At 44.1% G+C, this 24139-nt stretch overlaps 1 protein-coding gene across 3 annotated transcripts in view; it reads left to right on the top strand.

Moving 5' to 3' along the window:
* Window positions 1-6261: 6261 nt before the first annotated feature.
* LOC147120408 (myosin light chain kinase, smooth muscle-like) overlaps window positions 6262-24139 on the top strand; it is a 604168-nt gene continuing 586290 nt past the window's right edge. For 2 of the 3 annotated variants that reach the window (XR_015078189.1, XM_085986291.1), the window contains exon 1: window positions 6795-7448. The gene's annotated coding sequence lies outside the window, so the exon portion shown is untranslated. Of the gene's footprint in view, window positions 6622-6794; window positions 7449-24139 lie in introns of those variants that run through there. The other variant, XM_085986292.1, reaches the window with a different exon arrangement.

Raw genomic sequence — 24139 nt, forward strand, 5'->3', positions numbered from 1 at the left:
TCGCGCCTGCCTCTTTAACACCGGTCGCAAATCGCGACCGGTTCACAGGGCCTACCTGTGGCGGTAGTGGCGCTAGTTAAGGTGGAGGTGCGGGGCGGCCGCTTTTTCAGCGGCCGCCTGCCAGCACCTCCGTCCCCAGCCTCCTAAACCCCCCCCCCCCCCGCAGCATTGCCGGCTGTTTCCCGAGAGCCCGACACTTCTCCTTGGTGCCGGGCTCATTTGCCGGCACTCACGAGCGGGGATCGTGCTGTTGCAGGCACCTCCCCCTTAACAGTGGGAGGAAGGCCTGCAGTACCGCAGCATGCCGTGCTGCAGCGTGTGGCGCTGCGGCCTTTAGCGCGCCGATATTCAGGGTGAGCGCCCCAAGCGGGGCGCGGGGAGCCTCGAGTAGCGGCCCGCTTCCGTTTGGGGCGCAGAAACTGAATATCGGGATGGCGCAAGTGGCTCCGCTCGCAGCGGTAATTCCGGCGCCCAGGCGAGCTTGGCGCCCCAAACGGCGCTCAACTGAATTTTTAGCCCTACGTGTTTGCCTGGTATGTAGATCAATTCAAAGTCATATCTTTGCAGCTTCATCATGAGTCGTTGACTCCTTGGAGACATCTCATTCAGCTTTTTTTTTATGATGGCAACCAGTGGGCAGTGGTCTGTCTCAACTGTGAAGATGGGAAGTCCATATATGTAGCCATGAAACTTTTCTAGTCCAACTACCAAGCCTAGACATTCCTTTTCAATCTGGGCGTATCGACACTCAGTATCAGTCATAGACCTGGAGGCATAGGCAACAGGCTTCCAATCTTCACCCTTTGCTTGCAGCAAGACCGCGCCTAGGCCATCTTTTGATGCATCCTTTGACACTTTGATTCTCTTTGTTGTGTCAAAGAAGGTGAGTACAGGTGTGGTTGTCAGCACTGTTTTGAGGTTCATCCACTCTTGTTCATGTCTTTCTGTCCATGCGAACTCATTTATTTTATGTAGCAGGTCTCGCAGACAGGCTGTCTTGGCTGACAAGTTAGGAATGAACTTTCCAATGAAGTTTATCATCCCCATGATGCATAGCACTCCTTTTTTGTCAGTGGGTCGGGGCATGTTGAGTATGGTGTTTACTTTTTCCATATCTGGCTCTATTCCTTTACCAGATAGATTATCTCCTAGGAAAGTGACTTCCTGGATGCCAATCTGACACTTGGCTTTGTTGAGCTTCAGTCCATTCTGGCGTATGCTCTGTAGCACTTTAGTCAGTCTCTCATTGTGTTCTTTCAGTGTGGAGCCCCAGATGATGATGTCATCAACATAGACCCGAACTCCTTCCAGACCTTCAATTATGTGTTCCATCGCTCTATGAAAGATTTCAGATGCAGATATTATCCCGAAAGGCATTCTGAGGAAACAATACCTGCCAAATGGTGTGTTGAAGGTACAGTATTTGGTGCTCTCTTCATCCAGTTTTAGTTGCCAAAATCCTTGTGAGGCATCGAGCTTTGTGAAGTATCTGGCACCTGACATTTCACTGGTGATTTCTTCTCGCTTGGGAATCTGGTAGTGTTCACGTTTTATGTTTGCATTTAAGTCCTTTGGATCCATGCATACTCTTAGGTCATTGTTCTTTTTCTTTACACATACCATGGAGTTAACCCAGTCTGTTGGCTCTTCGACTTTCCTGATGACTCCTAGTGTGGTCATTCTGTTCAGTTCTTTCTTGAGCCGGTCACACAGGGGTGCTGGAACTCTCCGTGGAGCATGTACCACTGGCTGAGCGTCCTCCTTTAGCTGGATCTTTTAAGTGAATGGTAGAACTCCAAATCCTTTGAACACATCCTGGAAATTACTCACTACAGAATCCACCGAGTCATCTGGTCTGCTTATGGCACAGTTTATACTGTAGACTTTCTTGACCAGTTCTAAGTCCTCACAAGCTTTGTCACCTAGTAGTGAATCAAGTCCTTCAGCCACAACAGAAAACATGAGATGATGCACTTTGTCTTTGACTGTCACTTTGAGTGTGCATACACCTAAGCTATCTATTTTCTGTCCATTCTAGTTCTTCAGTAGTACTGACTTTTTCTGTATTTTGGGCTTTTCTTTCATATTTTTAATTTCACTCATACTGATTAATTTGCTTTTGCCCCAGTGTCTAGTTTCAATGTAACTAATGCTCCATTTACCTGCAGTGACATTATCCATTAGTCCTCTTTTACTGCATTAACTTTATGTTCAGCATTGTCCATTCCTGAGGGCTGCACATTTTCTGTATCCTTTTCGATATTGTCACATGACACCATTCCTACAAAAAATGTCTCACTTAAATCAGTGTCCGCAATCACATTGACTTGTTGCCCTTTCTTTGTTTTTACTTTTGAAAAGCATTGTTTGGCAAAGTGATTATTTCCATTACATTTTGTGCACATTTTCCCAAACGCAGGGCATTGTCTTGACTGGTGCTGGTAACCACAGCGTTTACAATTAACAATTCCATCCTTCGATTGCTTTGCATTTTTGTTCTGCCCACGTTTCTTCCCTTTGTAGGACACAGCACCGACAGCAGCACAGTCATTCATTACAGTTGCATCATTATTAATTTCACTGAAATTCTTTGCATGCTGTTGAGCTAGCTCACTGGCATGGCATATTTTCACTGCATTCTCCAATGTTAGTTTGGTTTCTCTCAACAAATGTTCCCTGACCTTTTTATCATGAATACCAAACACAATCTGGTCACGAATCATGGATGATTTCAGATCAGAGAAATTACATGTCTGTGCTTTCAGTTTCAGATTGGTCACAAAGCTATCAAAAGTCTCATTTTGCTGCTGTGTCCGTGAACAGAACACGTACCTCTCTCATAGGTCTCGTTCTTTTTGGGAGAACAATGTGTATCAAACTTCTTTAGCACATCGTCCATTTTTTCTCTGTCCTCCTCTTGATCAAATACAAACGTATTAAATACCTCTATTGCCTGCGGGCCTGCAACCGTGAGCAGTAACGCCATTTTCCTTGCGTCTGGCATCGTACCGAACCTGATGGCAGCAATGTAGAGTTTGAATTGTTGTTTGAAAGTCCGCCAATTGCGGTCGACATTCTCCGTGAGTTTCAAACCCTCCGGTGGCTTCAAATTCTCCATGTCACATTTCACAATATTCAGCAGGTATTACCAATCCTGGTACCATGTTATGTTCATAAATAAATAGACATTTTCATTATGAACAGCTAGCTTGAGCTAGTCATTTATTCAGCCATGTGGACTAGTGTACAGGCATCCATCTTGACTACTTCCTTGTGGGTAGCCCACTACTAAACATGCAGCTCCACCTAGTGTACCATTCTAGAATGACATGTTACTGATCATTACAGCTTCTTGTGTGCGGATGCTGCCTATCAAAAAAAAATCTATGCCCTTACCTGAGGGCTCCTGAGGTCCAGACACTTCCACTCCTGGGCCTCTCCAAAGTTGAAATGCACAGGGCCCACGTATCCCAGCAGCGCATGCGGTTCACAAGCATCCCTGGGATCACGTGGGACAGGTGAGCCAATGAAAGAAGGGAATCCCCCTTCATACTTGTATGAATGGAAATCACTGAAAAAGGACACTAAAACATTAAATAATTCTTTTTTAAATCACATTTTTAAAATGAGTTAATATTACATTAAATATTTTATTTAAAAAAATAATAATTAAAGATTTTTAATGGGACTAAAAATAAACTTACCTTTTTTTAAAAAGTATTTTAAATGTTTAAAAAACTTCTTTAAGGGTTTTCAGCGGGTGGAGGTTGTGCAGAAAGCGGAATTCTCCACCCGCAGAGGCCCTTCTCCAGTGCAGGCGTCCGATCTGTCAAGAGGATTCTTGACAGATTGGAAACTGGCCTTTCCGATGTCCCTACGGGTGTGTACACAGCTTGTACACACCCGTAGGCATCGGAAAATGTGGGCCATTAGCATGGATAGAGGATTGGCTAACTAACAGAAAACAGAGTGTCGGTATAAATGGGTCATTTTCAGTTTGGCAAACTGTAACCAGTGGGGAGCCGCAGGAATCAGTGCTGGGGCCTCAACTATTTACAATCTATATTAATGACTTGTATGATGGGGCTGAATGTAATGTAGCCAAATTTGCTGAAGATACAAAGATAGGTGGGAAAGCAAATTGTGTGGAGGACGCAAATAATCTGCAAAGGGATATAGAAAGATTAAGTGAGTGATGGAGTTTAATGTGGGAAAATGTGAGGTTATCCACTTCGGTAGGAAAAATAAAAAAGCAAATTATTATTTAAATGGGGAGAGATTGCAAAATGCTGAGGTACAGATGGATCTGGGGGTCCTTGTGCATGAATCACAAAATGTTAGCATGCAGGTACAGCAAGTAATTAGGAAGGCAAATGGAATGTTGGCCTTTATTGCAAAGGAAATGGAATATAAGAGTAGGGAAGTCCTGTTGCAACTGTACAGGGCGTTAGTAAGACCACACCTGGAGTACTGCGTACAGTTTTGGTCTCCTTATTTAAGGAAGGATATACTTGCATTGGAGGCAATTCAGAGAAGGTTCACAAGGTTGATTCCGGAGATAAAGGGGCTGTCTTATGAAGAAAGGTTGAGCTGTTTGGGTCTATACTCATTGGAGTTTAGAAGAATGAGAGGGGATCTTATTAAAACATATAAGATTCTGAAGGGGCTTGATAGGGTAGATGCAGAGAGGATGTTTCCCCTCGTGGGGGAATCTAGAACTAAGGGGCATAATTTCAGAATAAGGGGAAATCCTTTTAAATTGGAAATGAGGAGGAATTTCTTCTCAGAGGGTTGTGAATCTTTGAAATTCTCTTCCCCAGAAAACTGTGGAGGCTGGGTCATTGAATATATTTAAAGGTGGAGATAGACAGATTTTGAACGATAAGGGAGTCAAGGGTTATGGGGAGCGGGCAGGGAAGTGGAGATGAGGCTAAATCAGATCAGCCATGATCTTGTTGAATGGCGGAACTGGCTCAAGGGGCCAAATGACCTACTCCTGCTCCTATGTCTTATGTTCTTATGCTCTTATATGTTATGTGCTGTGGTTTGATATTGTCTCCTGTTTTCTGTGTTGTGGTTTGATATTCTCTCCTGTTCTCTGTGCTGTGGTTTGATATTCCCTCTTGTTCTCTGTGTTGTGGTTTGATATTGTCTCCTGTTCTCTGTGTTGTGGTTTGATATTCTCTCCTGTTCTCTGTGCTGTGGTTTGATATTGTCTCCTGTTTTCTGTGTTGTGGTTTGATATTCTCTCCTGTTCTCTGTGCTGTGGTTTGATACTGTCTCCTGTTCTCTGTGCTGTGGTTTGATATTGTCTCCTGTTTTCTGTGTTGTGGTTTGATATTCTCTCCTGTTTTCTGTGTTGTGGTTTGATATTCTCTCCTGTTCTCTGTGCTGTGGTTTGATATTGTCTCCTGTTTTCTGTGTTGTGGTTTGATATTCTGTCTTGTTCTCTGTGCTGTGGTTTGATATTGTCTCCTGTTTTCTGTGTTGTGGTTTGATATTCTCTCTTGTTCTCTGTGCTGTGGTTTGATATTGTCTCCTGTTTTCTGTGTTGTGGTTTGATATTCTCTATTGTTTTCTGTGCTGTGGTTTGATATTGTCTCCTGTTTTCTGTGTTGTGGTTTGATATTGTCTCCTGTTCTCTGTGCTGTGGTTTGATATTGTCTCCTGTTCTCTGTGTTGTGGTTTGATATTCTCTCCTGTTCTCTGTGCTGTGGTTTGATATTCTCTCCTGTTCTCTGTGCTGTGGTTTGATATTGTCTCCTGTTTTCTGTGTTGTGGTTTGATATTCTCTCTTGTTCTCTGTGCTGTGGTTTGATATTGTCTCCTGTTTTCTGTGTTGTGGTTTGATATTCTCTATTGTTTTCTGTGCTGTGGTTTGATATTGTCTCCTGTTTTCTGTGTTGTGGTTTGATATTGTCTCCTGTTTTCTGTGCTGTGGTTTGATATTCTCTCCTGTTCTCTGTGTTGTGGTTTGATATTCTCTCCTGTTCTCTGTGCTGTGGTTTGATATTGTCTCCTGTTCTCTGTGTTGTGGTTTGATATTGTCTCCTGTTCTCTGTGTTGTGGTTTGATATTGTCTCCTGTTCTCTGTGCTGTGGTTTGATATTGTCTCCTGTTTTCTGTGCTGTGGTTTGATATTCTCTCCTGTTCTCTGTGCTGTGGTTTGACATTGTCTCCTGTTCTCTGTGCTGTGGTTTGATATTGTCTCCTGTTCTCTGTGCTGTGGTTTGATATTGTCTCCTGTTCTCTGTGCTGTGGTTTGATATTCTCTCCTGTTACCTGGGCTGTGTTTCTTTCTGTGTACTGTTGGGAAATCCAGTCTTGTTGTGTCTGCCAAACGGCTTGCTTCCTCTGATAGGAAAATACTTTGTTGTCAACATTGTTTTAGTATAGCTGTTCTGAAAGATGAACATATTACCTAATAAGGCTGCCGGTAGCTAAAGCACGAAAGCAGTCAAAAATGTGGTGGGTGCCATATATCACAACAATGTGATTCTTTTTCGTGTTGCAATTGGACTCCAACAAATCGCAAGGTTAGTTGATCCTGTGTAACTCCAAGAAATCGGCAAACTGTGAGATTCCTCCACTGGGACCAGCTGCGGTCTATCGGCTCCCTCTGTAAGTAAAAAGAAAACTCTTCCTGGTTTCAGAAAACAAGTCCCGTCTCCAAGAAGCAGAGATTAATAATTAACTAAATGGTTATATTAAAATGTTTTTTTTGGCTTCTTAAACGAAACAGATCAGGCATCCTGAAAATAAATAAATAGTTTGTGCTCTTTTTATTGTCATTCATTTCAAAAATCACAACCTCAACATGTTGGATGGGCTGTGAATTAATGAATGAGTTTTACCTGCTTTTGTATAACCAGGTTTACAGATTCGCAGTGCCCGCGAGACAGCTAAAGGTTTCTTGTGGTTTTTCTGTTCTGTGACTATGGAGATGAACATTAAGAAAATAATCGGTATATTTGTCATGAGTATTTAGAGTCAAGGTTATGAAAAGTCCCAGTGCTGACAGTCGTGAGAGGAAAGTGTTTCTTTCATATGTTTTCTTGCACAATTCGCTTATTTCTGGCGGTGCCTGGAATTGGGAACCTGCTGCTGCCCGAAGTGAACCAGATCGCATCTTGCTCCATTGAAAGCTCCAGCCGGAGGAGGTGGAACAATGCGGCTGTAAGCATGTGAGAGGTACAGTACGAGTGCGCGGCTGCTGAAGCATTTCACTCTGTGTCTGATTAAAGGTGGTATTTGGAACATAGTTGGGGTGAGCTCGGTGTTTCCTTCCCGATTGGCGGTAGTGAAGGTCAGCCGCCTTCCACTCAGCTCCCAACCTCACTGAACTTTCGCCGTGCTCGGCCCAAGCCCCAGAGTTTCAGAACCTGGGTGAAAACTGCAGAGAGGCGGCTGACAGCTTCAACAGCTCCCTGGAGCTTTCATTCTGCAAGGTTGGTGTGTTCGGACAATATTATTGCATCTGTCTTAGCAGCCTGTTATAAGGAAAGCAGACTGATTTCTGTTAAGTGAGTCCTCGCCTTTTTCAGGAAGGTTTTCACTTATCTAGGATAACTTAAGCAAAGTATTGTGCAATCCAAAGTTTAATTCACCCAGTGACGACCAGAGAATTTTTTTAAAAAACGTTCAAACCTTTCCATTTGGGTATTCTGTTTTCTACCTCCGTGAAAGCATATTTTGCCAATCTTTTTGTTGGTGAGGTAAGAGTTAGAAAAGCCCGGTGTAATGTTGTCACGTTAATAGAAGTACAGATGTTTTTGCACCATTTACGTTATTGTGTAGTGTGTTTGCAATGAAACAAGATTTGTCAGCCACTTTTATATGAAGAGGTGCACCTTTGAAGTGCATGTCTTAAAAAATAATTTAAAGGCTGTGGATTCATTTAATGTTGTTCTTAAATTAGATTTTAACTTAATGTCAATAAACAATACTTGGTGTAACACACCCCATCCCAGTTGGTCTGGATCAGGTGCAGTGACAGAGCAGACACTGCATCTGTCATTGCCGCTGGTGCTGCACAGAGAAACAGCTCAGAGCTGGATGAATGGAAATCTCAGCTGCAATTTGCTCAGCGCACACACATTCAAAAGGAGAACAAGTGCAGAAGGCGCATTAATATTTTAAAGTGCGTTGTGCATCTTTTCTTTCATCTTTCTCTACAAGTGATGAATGCCATCGAGAACATTTACATACTGAGGATAAGATTCATTTCACAGGACATTTCTGGCAAATAACATTTGAGCCTGTAGCAAGTTAAAAGTTTATACTGTCACCTACTGCAAGGAGAATAATTCAAATGATGCAGAAATCAGAGGTCAGTTACTGTAAGCAATTAAAACGCATGATTACAGTGATTGAACTTTGAAGTTTGGATTTTTTTTTCAAATTTGTTTGTATTTTTGTACCTTTTAAAATATATTTTCCCCTCTTAAAATTCCACTGTGCTCCATACATCCCTTGTCTGAGAAGATAGGCTAGAATGCTCCTCCTAAGCCTGCATGCACTCTTGTAACGAGTTGCTAAGAGGCATGCAAGGTGACATGCACACTCGTCTGTCCCTCCTGCTGATAAAGCGGCACATCTTCACTTGATGTCTCCTCTGACAGGACAGCTGAGATCATGTGTAGGAGTTGCATCCTACACCCCCGCCTTCCTGTGCCTTAGTGCATTGTTACAATAACGTTATGTGGAACAGTGTGTCCCGGATTTATCCTGTTTATTAGAAAGAACAGAACTAAAGCATCATTCTACTTCTGTAACATATTGCTACAACACATTCTGTTTGAACTTACAGTCAGACAGCTTAACTGCTCATCCTTGTTGAGTGAATTTTCAAAAAGGCAGGCAAAGTTGGCAGAGGGGGGGGGAGATGTCATTTAGTGTATTATTGTATTGTTTGTCTACATACAACCATGAATGAGAAAGACTCCTTTATTTCTGTGAGCTGTTAGTTGCTGCTACACTGCTACTGAAGTCTTCCTTTAGATCAAGTGCCCAGAAATCAGTCATGTAACAAATTTGTTGGGAAGTGCACTACATTCATCCATGTCAAATGTCCAAAGTATGCTAATCTTTGCATGGTGATCCTCTTTACTATGTCCTGCTCTAATTCAAGCTTTCCAATTGTCTTTTATTCTGATTCAGTCTCTTCTCATCCCACCAGGAATCTTGCACAGACAGGTTATTCAATATATTTATCATCAGCTTTTAGTGCCCATTTTTCTGCATTATACACGAACTTGGACCTGATGAGGCTGATAGTGCTCTGCATTGGGCATTGATGTGGCTTGTGTTCCAAGAAACTGACCTCGCTCATTGGCATAGTTATCTAGTGCTCCCAATGCACTAATGCATGACATACGAGGAGTGCTGAGGTTGAGGGCAGAATTTCCTTCAACAGCAGCTCTTAAAAGGCCGCTGGCTTCCCTCAAAGCTAGACATCTTTCTAGGCTGAATTACAGATGGGCATGGAGTTGCCCGATTCAGTGACCAGATTTTGGAAGTCCTGCAGCAAAGGGTGACTATTTGGAGGAGCGGGCAACCCTGCAATCAAGGGGTGGGGTGGGGGGGGGGGGGTGGAGGGTGATATCTGTTAGCAAGTTGTAAGAGTGAGCACTTAATGAAGCAGTGACCATAAATGAAGAGGTAAAGTGCAGGTGGAGTTACAGGAGCTGCAACCTACTACAGTACTGTACCTGGAAAACAGTCAGCTTGAGGCCTCCTTCAGCTGCTGTTTGGGGATTCAGGGTTCCCCAACACACATTCTTTGATACTCAATATCAACACTTTATGAAGTCATTTGAGACTGTGACGTGAAGCCTGTAGAGTTTTGGGGCATCCATGGAGGAGTCTACAACCCACATTTGTGCAATGCTGCATGACCGAGCTGCAGAGCGCCATGGAAAACCTGTATACTCCAGGTCTCTCAGCACATGAGCAACCCTTGACTAAGTTCTAAGATAAGGATTAGCTTCTTTCACAAATGCTTTGGCTAATTCTATAGAGACCTTGAGCTCTAATCTGCCACAGTCTGTCTCCTTTGAATTCAGCAAATTCTGGAATTAGATTGAGGCAGACATGACACAGGGTTTCAACGAAAGAAAGAAAAGAACTTGCATCTTTGTAGTGCCTTTTATAACCTCAGGACATTCCAAAGCACCTCATAGCCAATGAAGTACCTTTCAAGCGTAGTCACTGTTGTAATGTAGGGAAACACAGTAGCCAATTTGCACACACTAATGTCATAAAAACAGTTAGGAGATAAATGACCAGATAATCTGTTTTAATGATGTTGGTTCAGGAAGAAATGTTGGAAAGGACACGGGGAGAACTCCGCTGCTCGTCTTAGAATAATGCTGTGGGATGTTTTATATCCACCTGAGGGAGTAGATGGTACCTTGGTTTAATGTCTGATCCAAAAGGCACACCTCCACCATTGCAGCACTCCCTCAGTTCTGCAATACAGCTGGGCCCAACCATTTCATTGCTGCCCAGAGGTCAGCTCCCACACAGATCGTTGGCTATTCTTACAGAATTCCCAGCAACAGGGAAATAGCAGGAGTTTATACAGATGACGATGTGTCTCCGGGAAATGCCACATCCCAACCTTTCTGTCACCCCACTGAAATGACGACAGTTGAATCACCAATTGTACAGCAAGGCAGCTACTTCATCGCTAGCCATAGCGATTTCACCTGCTGACCATCTTAAGACCCAGCAGAAGGAGGGACTGTGAAACCTCCACCCTTAGAAGCAGGGACTGATACCCAGCAGATAGCTACCTCACTCCCTCTGACTGAGCTATACTGCAGAACTTCCTATGAACAGTCTAAGCAATGGAATCACTGATTTAAGATGTCAAAGGTGTGTTCCACAGTGACCCTGATGGAATGCTGGGGCTGCATTGTACCTTTTCTGAGCTCTTGTCCTTGGGTACAGCACTGGTGCCATGAGCTATAGCATATCCTTGAACTACCAAAAGCCATCCCTGCAGTCTTCTTAGTTCTTGAAATAAGTCAGACATTATTGACTACCACAGGATAAATGAATCATGGGAGCCTTCAGGCTTATGTGCATTTGCATGCATAATTCTGGTGCTGAGTTCAGACAAGGCCATGTATGGCAAATGAATGCAGTCAATTATGCTCTGCAGTTTTGGAAATACTGCCATGCTGTAGGAATGCAGGCGTCTCTCTTGTTGCTGGCTGATTTCCACAGGAAACATGATGAAATCGATGTCCCTGGCAAACAATGTATCATTTACCTCCTTGATACAATTGTGGATTGAAGGTTGAAAGATGTGACCAAGATCTTTCCCACTTGCCTGGAAGGAGTTTGCCACATTAAAGTTTAAAACAGTAATGACTTTGCCTGCCACTCACAGAGCCATTATGGTGCGGGAACCAGCCTTTCAAATCTGGATGCAGGACTGTGCAGAATTTGGTGATTGGTTCAATTGGGATTAATAGCTGGTACTGGTAGGTTTCTTCATACGCATCCAGATAAGACACCCTGACTGTCCATTGATAGGTTTTAGTATAAGGACATGTCTGAATGCCATCTCACCCGCCTTGCATGCCACTTTTGATTCTCCTGTTCTTTTTCCTCCAGAATCCGCAAATATAGAGATATGCCCATTGCTGGATGTTAATAAGCTTTCTAGCAACTACAGCAGTACAGTCACCAACAAAACATCAGTATATCTTTCAGTAGTTATCAGGAAGGCTCCAACAAGTTTCAACAACTCCCTTTATCCAAATAGACCAAAACAGTGCAAAAACAACCAATTACTAAGAAATACAACGATAACAGTAATGTACATCCATTAACAAGGGCCAAACTGTTTTACACAGGCACTCAGCCTATTGTGTGTTGTTCATGCTTCCTGATTGCATAATGGAGAAGACCCTTCATCAACCTTGAATTATAAGCTGCAATGAGCCTTATATACCGTTTGTACACAGCCTGTTTGTGCTCAGGATTGCTGTTTTTTAAAATTTATTATTTCAGGATTGCTGATAGGTGCACTATATGAATGCACCACTATTCCAATCAAACCACTAGAACAGTCAAGTGAAGCACATCATTTCTAAAAATGCAGCACTCCCTCAGTACTGCCCAGATTACATATTTAAATTGTAGAATGGAGTTTGAATTTGCAATTTTCTGACTCAAAGGCAAGTGCTACCAGCTGAGCCAAACTAACACTTCTAGCCATCGTTTCCAAGACTTCACTGACCTCATCTCCTCTGGAGATCTTCCCTCCATGGCCGCCAACCCTACACAGCCCACTTCTACCTCCTTCCCAAGATCCACAGACAGGACTGCCCTGGTAGACCCATCGTTTCAGCCTGTTCTTGCCCCACGGAACTGATCTCTTCCTATCTCGACCCTATTTTTTCTCCTCTTGTCCAGTCTCTTTCCACCTACATCCACGACTCTTCCGACGCCCTCCACCACTTTAACAGTTTCCTGGCCCCAACCGTCTCCTTTTCACTATGGACGTCCAATCCCTCTACACCTCCATCCCCCACCAGGATGGCCTGAGGGCGTTCCGCTTCTTCCTTGAACAGAGGCCCAACCCGTACCCTTCCACCACCATCCTTCTCCGCCTTGTTTTCACATTGAACAACTACTCCTTTGACTCCATTCACTTCCTCCAAATTAAAGGTGTTGCTATGGGAACCCGCATGGGTCCTAGCTATGCCTGCCTTTTTGTGGGATATGTGGAACATTCTTTGTTCTAGTCCTACTCAGGACTGTATCGGTGCCTTTTCCTGCTCTCGCCCTGAACTAGAAAATTTCATTCACTTTGCCTCCAATTTCCACCCTTCCCTCACCTTCACATGGTCCATCTCCGACTCTTCTCTTCCCTTCCTTGACTTCTCTGTCTCCAACTCTGGGGCTAGGCTATCAACCAATATCCGCTATAAGCCCAGTGACTCCCACAGCTACCTGGACTACACTTCCTCCCATCCCACTTCCTGTAAGGACTCTATTCCATTCTCCCAGTTTCTCCGTCTCCGCCACATCTGCTCTGACGATGCCACCTTCCATACCAGTGCTTCCGATATGTCTCCCTTTTTCCTCAACCGAGGATGCCTCTCTACCGTGGTTGACACGGCCCTTGACCGTGTCCGTTCTATTTCCCGCACTTCTGCTCTCACCTCTTCCCCTCCCTCCCAGAACCACGATAGAGTTCGCCTTGTCCTCACCTTTCACCCCACCAGCCTCCACATTCAACAGATCATCCTCCGCCATTTCTGCCACCTCCAGCGTGATCTCACCACCAAACACATCTTCCTCTCACCTCTCCTTTCAACATTCCAAAGAAACTGCTCCCTCCGCGACACCCTGGTCCACTCGTCTGTCACCCCCAACACCGTTTCCCCTTCCCACGGCACCTTCCCATGCAAGTGCAGGAGATGCAACAACTGCCCTTTTACCTCCTCCCTTTCCACTGTCCAGGACCCCAAACACTCCTTCCAGGTGAAACAGCGATTTACTTGTACTTCTTGCAATTTAGTATAGTGTGTTCGCTGCTCACGATGCGGTCTCCTCTACATTGGGGAGAACAAACGCAGATTGGGTGACCGCTTTGCAGAACACCTCCGTTCAGTCCATAAGGGTGACCCCAAGCTACCGGTCGCCTGTCACTTTAATTTTCCACTCCACTCCCACTCTGACCTCTCCATCCTCTGCCTTTTACACTGTTCCAACGAAGCTCAATGTAAGCTCGAGGAACAACACCTCATCTTTCAATTAGGCACTTTACAGCCTTCTGGACTCAATACTGAGTTCAACAATTTCAGACTATAACCTCGGCCCCAATTTTTTTTCTCTCTCACATGGCAGCTGTTGATCATTCTGCCATTCCCATTTACACTTCATCTAGAGTCATCTTTGCACCGTCATCCCTTTTGTCTTTTAATCTCTCCTGCCTTCCACCCTATCGCAGACCTTCCCTTTTGTTCTTTCCTCCCCTCCCCCTTCTCCCTGCCCCTACACTTACTTAAAAACCTGTTACATCTCCAACTTTCTCCAGTTTGACAAAGGGTCATCGACCTGTAACGGATGTTGCTGACCTGCTGAGTACTTCCAGCATTTTCTGTTTTTATTTAACGCTTCTAATTGAATTTGTAATGTATGGAACTAAAGTAGTAAAAGTAGTTTTCTTCCCATGCAGTCATGGTTGGTGAATATCAAATGACCATTTTATGTTTGGTAAATGTATCAAATCACTATGGCTAAATATTCCTTCCAGCTCCCTGATGAAAGAAATTGAAAACTCCAACCCTGCTATGGGGATGATGGCCAGGCATGTCTATAGGATGGTGAGAGGAAGCTCACATGACATAAGAATGCTTGTAGTAATCTTTTGAAACTGAATTTGATTATTGCAGTTGTCTTTTATAGTGCCAGATTTGGTGTGAATATACCATTGGAAATGTTAGAATACCCAATTTATATCATTCATGAGAAAAACCATCATAACTTTTTCATCCTCTCACACTACATTAATAAAAAACATTTCCTAATGCGAAGAGATTGTGGGCAGGCGATTCGCTCTGCCAGGTTCCTGCCCAGGCAGTGAAGATGAAAATGACCCCCAAAGTCTTTTGAGAAAAGTAAAGAAACTCTTGAATCCTCAGAGGATGAAGGAAGCACACTTCAATTTAACAAGAAGTGTCGGTGCATGCTGGGAAATTCAGCAAAATGCACATGCTCAGAATGCACAGATGTGGAAACTCACTAACTGTTCTCGGGGGAAACATCCAGTTGAAGACATGCTTTGGAGAGGTTGAGGCTTTGAAGTAAAAACTTTATGGAAGGCATTAAATGGCAAGACAGTGTTGCTGTGAAATATGTAACTTTTAAATTTTAAGAAAAGATGTGTTTAAAAATTCCAGTTATTGAGGAAAAAATGGTGGATGAACAAGAGCAAATATTGGCATGATTTTGCATTAACAATATTGACATAAAAAGCATGGCTCAAAAATCAGGAACTAAGCTTACTATGCACAAAACTTTCAATTATTTGTTTGCCTATTTGTATTTAATTTCTAACTCTTGCCTTTTTTTAAGCCCAGAATATATAGCAATTCAGTACACAAGATGTACCAGATTGGAAGTATTTACCTGGTGTTTTGCCACATTGAAGAGAATGGTTAAGGGATTTAGCTGCACTGGGGCATGGTCGTAGGCTTTTGTAACACTGGGAGATGGTCCTGAGTATGGCAGCACTGGGGGTGGGTGCTGGTGTTTGGAAGCAATGGGGATGAGAGTCCTGGGGTTTGACAGCACTGTCGAGGGGAACTTGGGATTGTCAGAACTGGCGTGGAATGTAGGACTTGGCTGACTGGTGGATTCTTAGGCCGCAATTTGGCCAGTGCTCAAAGGGCGGGTTCGAGGCGGGTCAGCTGTTAAATTCAAAATGATTGATGGCGGGTTGGGAACCCGCCGCAAACCCGCCTCCACACCAGTTTCCAAAGTGTCCGGTCTGCGACTTCAGAGAGGCATTTAAGATAATTAACTGTTTGTTAAGTGCTTGTTAACTACTATTTTGCCAGCCTTTTTTTATTTTCCCACATTTTTAACGGGGTTCCCATCGTTCGGAGATCACGTCAGTTAAGTAGGCCGGGTTCTCTATCTCTCCCCATTGCTGTGAATAGGTGACAGCTGCAAAAGTGGTATTAAACTACCATTTCACAGCTGGTCACTTTCCAATGTCAGAGGCTTGAGCCTTCAGAACTTGGAAGACACTTTGGAGCTGTATGCAGTTTGGAAGTGTTTGGAGTAAACTCTCTAGCCACTGTCACCTCCTTGGAGCAAGCTCTCTCACCATTGACAGATCGCTTCTGTCATCTCAACTTCAGCTGCCATGTATTCCAGCAACATTGGTGCCCTTGAAAAAATCTCACCTTGGTCCCCTGAATCCCTCCACAATCAGTCCCAACACGAACATCACTAGGCATATCAACATCACCAATAACAACACCAACCTTCGACGCAATCACCTGATGCTGCACAGGACACAAGGCATCAGCACCCGACCACCTTGCTGCCCGGGAGGCCAGCGATGCCATCATCAGGGCCAGATTTACTTCACTTGAAGCTGTACACCCTGTCTGCCACATGATGCACCAGGTTAACACCACCCCACACCAGCACCATAAAGCATTGCTACAATGACCAAGCCATTCCTTTTACACTCATCACCATTGCGGGGGGTACCGTTCTGTCTCACCATTCACTGCAACTCACTAAGACACTTCCAAAGGTGAACACAGATCTGTCCAAGAATACAGTGTTGAAAATAAAGATTTCAATGTTTGACAAGACATTAACAGAAAATTTACATGAACATTGCATAAAACACCCAAGTGCCTACCCTTGTGTATTGTTAGTTGGTATGATTGCACTAGGATGAGGGTGAGTGTGAGGGATGGCTAGTGAGATGGGGAAGTGATAATGTAGATAGAGAGGGATAGGTGGAGGTGTAAGGTAAGTTGGTGTGAGTTGGGATGTGCAGGAGTAGGGTAGGGAAGGCAGAGTGATGGGGATGTGATGAGTGGCACAGCAGGATGAGGTTGAGTGTGGCATTGCAGTAACATTTCATGATCTACTGAGATCATTGAAAGGTTTGCACCACTGCAGCCAGGTACTCCTGACGACATCCCTGCTTGTGTCCTCTTGTGCAATGTGCAACCAGGCTGCTTTGGCATCCTGAGGAGGTCTCTTCCGCCCGTGGGAAGGGAAAAGAACCTCCCTGTGTGCTGTGACTCCCTCCATAAGCATATGGAGGGAGTCATGGGAGAGCCTGGGTGTAGCCGTGTACCTTTGTGCAGTGCTTGTCAGTGTTCGCAGCACCTCAATGCTTCAGAACACTGACAGCACCACTGTCAAAATCAATGTGGCCATGGTCCCTTTAAGGAAATCAGCTGATGATACGTCATCAAATGACATCATCAGACCCGCTTCCTGTTAATTGGCCGGGAACCCTGAAGGACGGGCTTAACAAGGCCAGTCTACGGAAAATCCTTTTCACAGAGCGGCTGCAGCCGGGAGCGGGACCAGAACCCACCAACCAGCTCTCCCGCCGAGATCCCACCTCCGCTGGGAAAATCCTGCCCTTCGAGTCTGTCAGCACTGGTGGAAGGCGTGGGTCAGACAGCATTAGGCGTGGACTGACATGGTCTGGCTACACTGGTTTGTAAGAAAATTTTCACATAGATATTGGTTCCTAGGAAATAAATAAATAAATGAATACCACAGCTACATAAATATATGGGGATAACATTTCCATGTGTGTCTCCGGCGTTGCCTTCAATCTTCCGCTGAGGTTACAGCAGGATATTGGGAGAACCCCCATAGAAAGTTTATTCGAAATATTCAATGTGCCTGTCTCTCTCTCTCTCTGCCTCTCTAGAGCAGATATTATACTGGCTGCTTTATTTAAATATTTCTTTTAATTTAACTAGCAGAATTCAGTTGGACATTTTTGCATATTTTGGAATGTGGGTGAAAGGACAGGGCTTGTTACCAGCACCCTCCGTGAGAGCCTGTCTTGAAGTCAGTCATAAACACTTCCAGAATTTATCTCAGAAAACATTATTTACTTGGGATTAGAGTCACAAAATATATTTTGAATAAAAATCTGCTGACAAAGTGTTTATGTTGTTACCACGTTATTATGCAAAAATTGAATTACCTCACAAGTTTCCAGGATTTTCCACTCAAAAATGACCATTTCACTCACAATCTGCAGACATATAAACAACTTTTCTGTAAACAGTGATTTGTTTTTCAAAGTGTAAGTGCAAACAAATGCACAACTGTATTCCTCAGCTTGACATTTTCTAAAGTAAAAGCAAGTTAATAGCTTTTATTTAATACTCACTCTCATTCATCATCCAGTTTGTATTTAAATTGATTTGAAAAGCACACAAACTGAAATACTGTTGCACACAAAGCATCATTTATCCTATTTTGAAAGTCAAATATAAACAAAAAACACAGATTTGTAATCAGTGGTGTCTGGATATATGTTGGTTGGTTTTGGTTAAGTGGATTTTTGCTTCCTCCTCTCTCGTTCTCAGATAGCCTCTTTATTTACATTTTTAAAAAACCTCAATATTAGCTTTATCTGAATAAAGCTTTTGAAATTTGTCTCGCGTTTTTCTTGAAATAATTTTGAAAAACAACCAAACAGATATTGTTACAAGCTAGAAAGAAACATTCTTCCAGTTGGGCGAACAAAATGCTACAATACATCCTAGGAAATTGCGCATACTGCAGTGCTCAGACTGCAGGATTTGTCTTCAACCAACTGTGTCATAGGCCCTGAACTTGCGGTCTGAGGCTTCCTGCGGGGAAATGCCTCCGATCCGCAAATAAAATGCCCGCGTACCTGGTGGTCCGGGAGGTACGGAGATTCGCGGTCCTGGGCATCACCGGGTACCCGCGGGTAGAGGCCTACGTATCTCGGGGGCGCATGCAGTTCGCAAGCACCCCAGGGATCACGTGGGCCAGCCCAACCAATAAAAGAAGTGGATACCCCATTCATGCCTATGGGGATTCCATATGTACGGAAACCCCATAAGCATGAATGGGGATACACAAAAAATACATGTACATATCAAATACATTTTTTTAATTACATATTTAGAATTAATTAAAATGTCATTTAATTAAATATTTAAAACAAAAATGTGTTTTTTTGAAAATAAATGTAAATGTTTTAAAGGGGCTAAAAATAACCTTACTTTATTGTACAGGTTTTTTAATGTATAAATGATTGCTAAAATTTATTTTTATGTTTCTTTAAACTCTTACGCTGGTAAAAGCAGGCCATACACCTGCTTTTACCGGGCGTAAGAATTTGACGGGCATTCGCTGGGCAGAAGTTGGGCAAATAGCCCAACTCTCTGCCCATGGATGTTCTTTTCCCGGGGATGCGTTGAATCTTGACAGATTGCAAGTTCTGGGTTTTTGTGCATGCGCTCTGCGCGCAAAAACCCAGAACTTGCGCGGCCCTTACGGGCGTGTACGCACCACGTATGCACCTGTAGGGGCCGCTAATTACGGCCCGTAGTTCAGGACAAAAATATCAGCCTCAAAATTTCTGTCAAAATAACAGCGAGGGTAATAGTGCTTGTCATTATTTAAGTGCAAATGCCATGGCAACTTCAGACGAGGGCAGATTGCGGAAATTGAAAAGTTGCTGTCGGAGATGGGCCGTTCCGCTGTTAGCTTCACAAAAATGTCATCTCGCTGTCTGGCTTCCCATTCAAATGCATTGAGCAGCGTGAAGTTCTTGTATTTGCACTATAGATACGAAGTAAACCCGGCACAGAAAGTTAAGTCATTTTAAGTCCAAGTACCCTTTTAACGATGTGATAAGTGTTGATTACTGCCAGTCGACCTCTCTGGCATTGAAAATTAACTCTTTCAAGCTTGGAGTCTCATTCCTTCAGGTTTTAATTGTTGTTGGAGACTTAAAACTTTTAAAAACTTTTTCTTTGTTTCTTTTTCTCTCTCGTAATCCAATCTTTCTATCCCTCTTTATTTCCCTTTCATACCTGATTTGACATTGCATTCACCCATTCTAACTTACACTTCCTTGTTCAGACCCTGCACTGTTCATTTCACAGTCCTTCAATCTGATTGGTTTAGGAGATACACAGTTGCTTGTCCTGTTCACTCAGGCTCCAGATGCCGTGTATCCCTTGCTGCGACATTATCAGCTCGCACTTTCAGGAACTTGCCACACAAAAACTTTAAAAACCTAAACGTATAATGACAAGTTTAACTAACGACGGGTGCCGTTATGTCTAAGGTCAGGTTTTTGAGAGAACCAGAGGCCTTCAAGCTAAAACATTAATGATAGTACTCAAAGGCACAAAAGACAACTGTATAATTAAGTTTAATCATTTTATTGTGAACTATGTCAATTTTAATGTTTGCTTTATATTACAAACTTTATTTCAAACATTGGAAATTTCAGTTACAGAGAAGAAATAGTGGATGACATTTATTTCCAAACTTTTTTTTAGTGATTTGGTTCACCTTTTCTTTATTATATTGGTACATTCTCCTGATTGATCATTAAGGATTGACTGCTTACATTGGTCTTTACTAAGTTTCTTATTGGTAGTTTTCCAGCAGCTTCCCCCACTTTTGATTCATTCACTCCCTACCTCTTCGGTTCTGATTTCTAGCCAATCAACAAAGTGTGACAAGAGATGCCTGCTACATGCAAGACGTTTAATATATTAATGATATTTTATAAGTCCAATATTCTTATAAATCACCACTCTTTTGTGTGTAGCTGAGTATATAGGCTGTTTTGAGGCCCAGTATTTGTCCAAAGAGGAAAGATAGCAAATCCTGTTCCAAAATGGCCTGCAAATGTGCAGATGCTTCATGAAAAAATGATCTGTGCCTTACCAATTGGTGCAATTTAGTAATTTTATGGCAACATAATTCTTTGATTAACTGAAAAATGTGATCTGTGATAATTATGCTAACAGTAGAGTGAACATCAAAATTATAATTCCACAATAAGTACTAACTGGGTAGTAACTTTGGCTGAGATTTTCCTTACCTTGGCGGGCCCGGGGCAGGTGATGTCGGTGGTGGGTCGTGGCCCCGCTGCTGGCTCCATTCCACTCTGGAAAATGAACTTACCTTAATGAGGCTTGTTAAGTCCGCCCAGAGCATTTCCCGGCCCAATTAGAAGGTGCAGGTCTGGTGATGTCATTCATGATGCGCCCTTAAAGGGACCATGGCCACCTTACTTTTGACATTTGTGCTGTCAGTGTTCTACAGTATTGAAGTGCTGCAAACACTGACAGTGACTGCACAGAGGTGTAGGGCTGCACCCAGATTCTCCCACAGCATGCAAGGGCGGAGGAGACCTCCCCAGGAGACCAACACAGCCTGGTTGCACATTGCACAGGAGATCACAAGCAGGGATGTCGTCAGGAGGACCTGGGTGCAGTGGCGTAAACCTTTCAATTATCTCATTAGATCAGAAAACGATCACCTTCATCATCCTGTGCTTCTCATCACATCCCCATAAATCTTCCTTCCCTACCCTACTCCTGCACATCTTTATTCACACCAACTTACCTTGCACCTCCACCCATCCCTCTTTCTCTATCTACATTATCACATCCCCATCTCACTCACCCTCATCCTAGTGCAATCATACCAACTAACAACATACAAGGGTAGGCACTTGGGTGTTTTATCCAATGTTCATGTAAAGTTTCTGTTAATGTGCTGTCAAACATTGAAACCTTTATTTTCATCACTTTCCGTTCTTGGACAGATTTGTGTGCACCTTTGGAAGTGGCTTAGTGAGTTGCAGTGAATGGTGAGATACAATGGTACCACCCACAATGGTGGTGAGTGTGAAAGGAATGACTTGGACATTGTAGGTATGCTTTATGGTGTTGGTGTGGGGTGGTGCCAACCTGGCGCATCATGTGGCAGCCAGGGTGTACAGCGTCAAGTGAAGTAAATCTGGCCCTGGCGAGGCCTTCCCTGGCCTCCCAGGCAGCAATGTGCTCAGGTGCTGATGCCCTCTGTCCTGTGCAGCATCAGATGATTGCGGAGAAGGTTGGTGTTGTTGTTGCTGGTGCTGCTGGTGTGCCTGGTGCTGCTGGTGTTGAGACTGATTGTGGTGGGATTCTGAGGACCAAGGTGAGAGAGTATAAAGGGCACCCATGTTGATGGAATAGATGGCAGGTGAAGTAGAGATGACAGAAGCATTCTGTCAATGGTGAGAGAATTCTTCCAATGAGGTAAGAGTGGATGGAGAGTGGAAAGTGGAAAGCCTGCTGTAATGTATGTACCTTTAAGGGGAGAACTACTTTTTACAGCTCCTGTATATTGTAGTACCGGCAGTGACCACACCTGTATATAAACCCTGAGTAGTGATCTGTACGGTTAGTTCTAGAGTAACCCTCATTCAGTAAACACCTGTTGATCGTTCCCTGCAGTCTTTTGTCTGATTATTGAAGGACACAACACTAAGATACATGGATCTAACATTGGCGACGACGCAGATTCGAACCTACCTGCAACTCTGGTGGTCCAGCGAAACGGGCTGGCAACAGGTACTGTGCAGACCCTTCCCGGACAGCGGCGGCTAGAGCCAACCGAGCGGCACAGAAAAAGGCCAAGCAGCGTCGATGGGGGAGAGAGGGCAGAGCGCACAGGGCGCAGCTGGTGTTCAGGACCAAGCGGCGTCAACGGGGAGAGAGAGACGAGAGAGAGCAGAACGCAGCCGGTGTTCAAGGGCCGAGCAGCGTCAACGGGGGAGAGAGGCGAGAGATAGCAGAGCGCAGCCGGTGTTCAAGGGCCGAGCAGCGTCAACGGGGGAGAGAGGCGCGCAGGAAAACACAAGGCGCTGCCATTGCCATGAGGACCGCAGAGAGCGGCATTGGCAGCAGCGCAGGAGCAGCACACGAAACCCACAGGGCGTCGCCATTTGCCACGAGGACCGCCGAGAGCGGCGTTGGCAGCAGCGCGGGAGACGCCATTTTAAGCCGCAGTGGGGAAGAAAGGAAAGCGCGGGAGACGCCATTTTAAGCCGCAGCGGGGAAGAAAGGAAAGCGCGGGAGATGCCATTTTAAGCCAGTCTAACCACACCCAAAAATGCCGAAGAGTGGCAGTATCACAGCGTTTCACAATGAAGTCGAAGATTGGACGACATATGTCGAACGCATAGAAGTATACTGCAAGGCGAATGAAGTGCCAGATGACAAGAAAGCGCTGGTATTGTTGAATTCAATGGGTGCAAAAACGTATGGCTTACTACGAAACCTAGTAACCCCAGAGAAGCCAGTAGAAAAGGATTTTGAAAACATAGTGTCAATCCTACAGGACCACTTAAACCCCACACCGCTGCTGATAGCAGAAAGATTTAAGTTTCACAAAAGGAACCAGCATAAAGATGAAAGTAATGCTGAGTATTTAACGGAACTGCGGAAGCTATCGAAACACTGCCAGTTTGGAACGGGACTAGCAGATACTTTAAGGGACAAGTTTGTGTGTGGGCTTCAAAGTGAAGGAACCCAGAAACGGCTTCTATCAGAAAAGGATCTTACGCTGGACAAGGCTTTCAGCATTGCAGTATCACACGAAGCAGCAGCACGGGGCGCGGCAGAGATACAACGGAGACCGCAAGAATATGGCACAAATGAAATGCCATACGGAACAGTGAAGTGCTATTGCTGCGACAGAACAACACACGACCATAATGATTGCTGGTTCAAGGACAAAGTGTGCAGACAGTGTGGAAAAGTAGGACACATAGCAAGAGTCTGCAGGTCGGGAAAGCAAACCAGCAGCAAGAAATCTCCACAGGAGAAGTACAAGAAGGTACATAAGGTGACGGAGAGTAGTTCAGACGAACAGAAAAGTGATACAGACTCCGGAAGCAAGGAGCTGGGTTGTCTGAAACTACATAATGTGATCAAAACGGAGGATCACCAAACTATCTGGGTCACGCTCAAGATAGCAGGAGTCCAAGTGAAAATGGAATTGGACACAGGATCAGCCCTAACAGTCATAAACCGAAGGGACTACAAGTGGCTATTCTCACATATACCCTTGAGAGATACAAAGATTGTCTTGAAGACGTACACGGGGCAAAAAGTCTACCCCAAAGGAAAAATAAGGGTGAACGTTATATATAACGGCAAGGAAACACCAAAAATGGACCTATATGTATTGCCAGATGGAGGACCACCACTACTAGGACGTGAATGGATCCGGAAGATACAGCTAGATTGGCATTCCATACAAGCACTGACTGTAGATGCCAAAAAGGATGACGACGTCACACCTGGACGACTGTCAAAAATGCTAACTGATGAACAAGAAGTGTTCCAGCAGGGACTCGGAACACTAAAAGGCATAACAGCGACGATCAAAATAGAGGAAAATGCAAGCCCAAAGTTTTTTAAGGCCAGACCTTATGCGATCCGCCCAGCCGTCGAAGCAGAGCTGGAAGGTTTGGAACGTTCAGGAGTACTGTCCAAAGTGGACTGGAGCGAGTGGGCTACGCCCTTCGTTCCTGTAATGAAGAGGTCGTTGAGTAATACGCCTGGGG

Source organism: Somniosus microcephalus, chromosome 4 (assembly GCF_052327205.1).
Source record: "Somniosus microcephalus isolate GS21.2 chromosome 4, FLI_Smic_1.0, whole genome shotgun sequence".
NCBI lineage: Eukaryota > Metazoa > Chordata > Chondrichthyes > Squaliformes > Somniosidae > Somniosus > Somniosus microcephalus.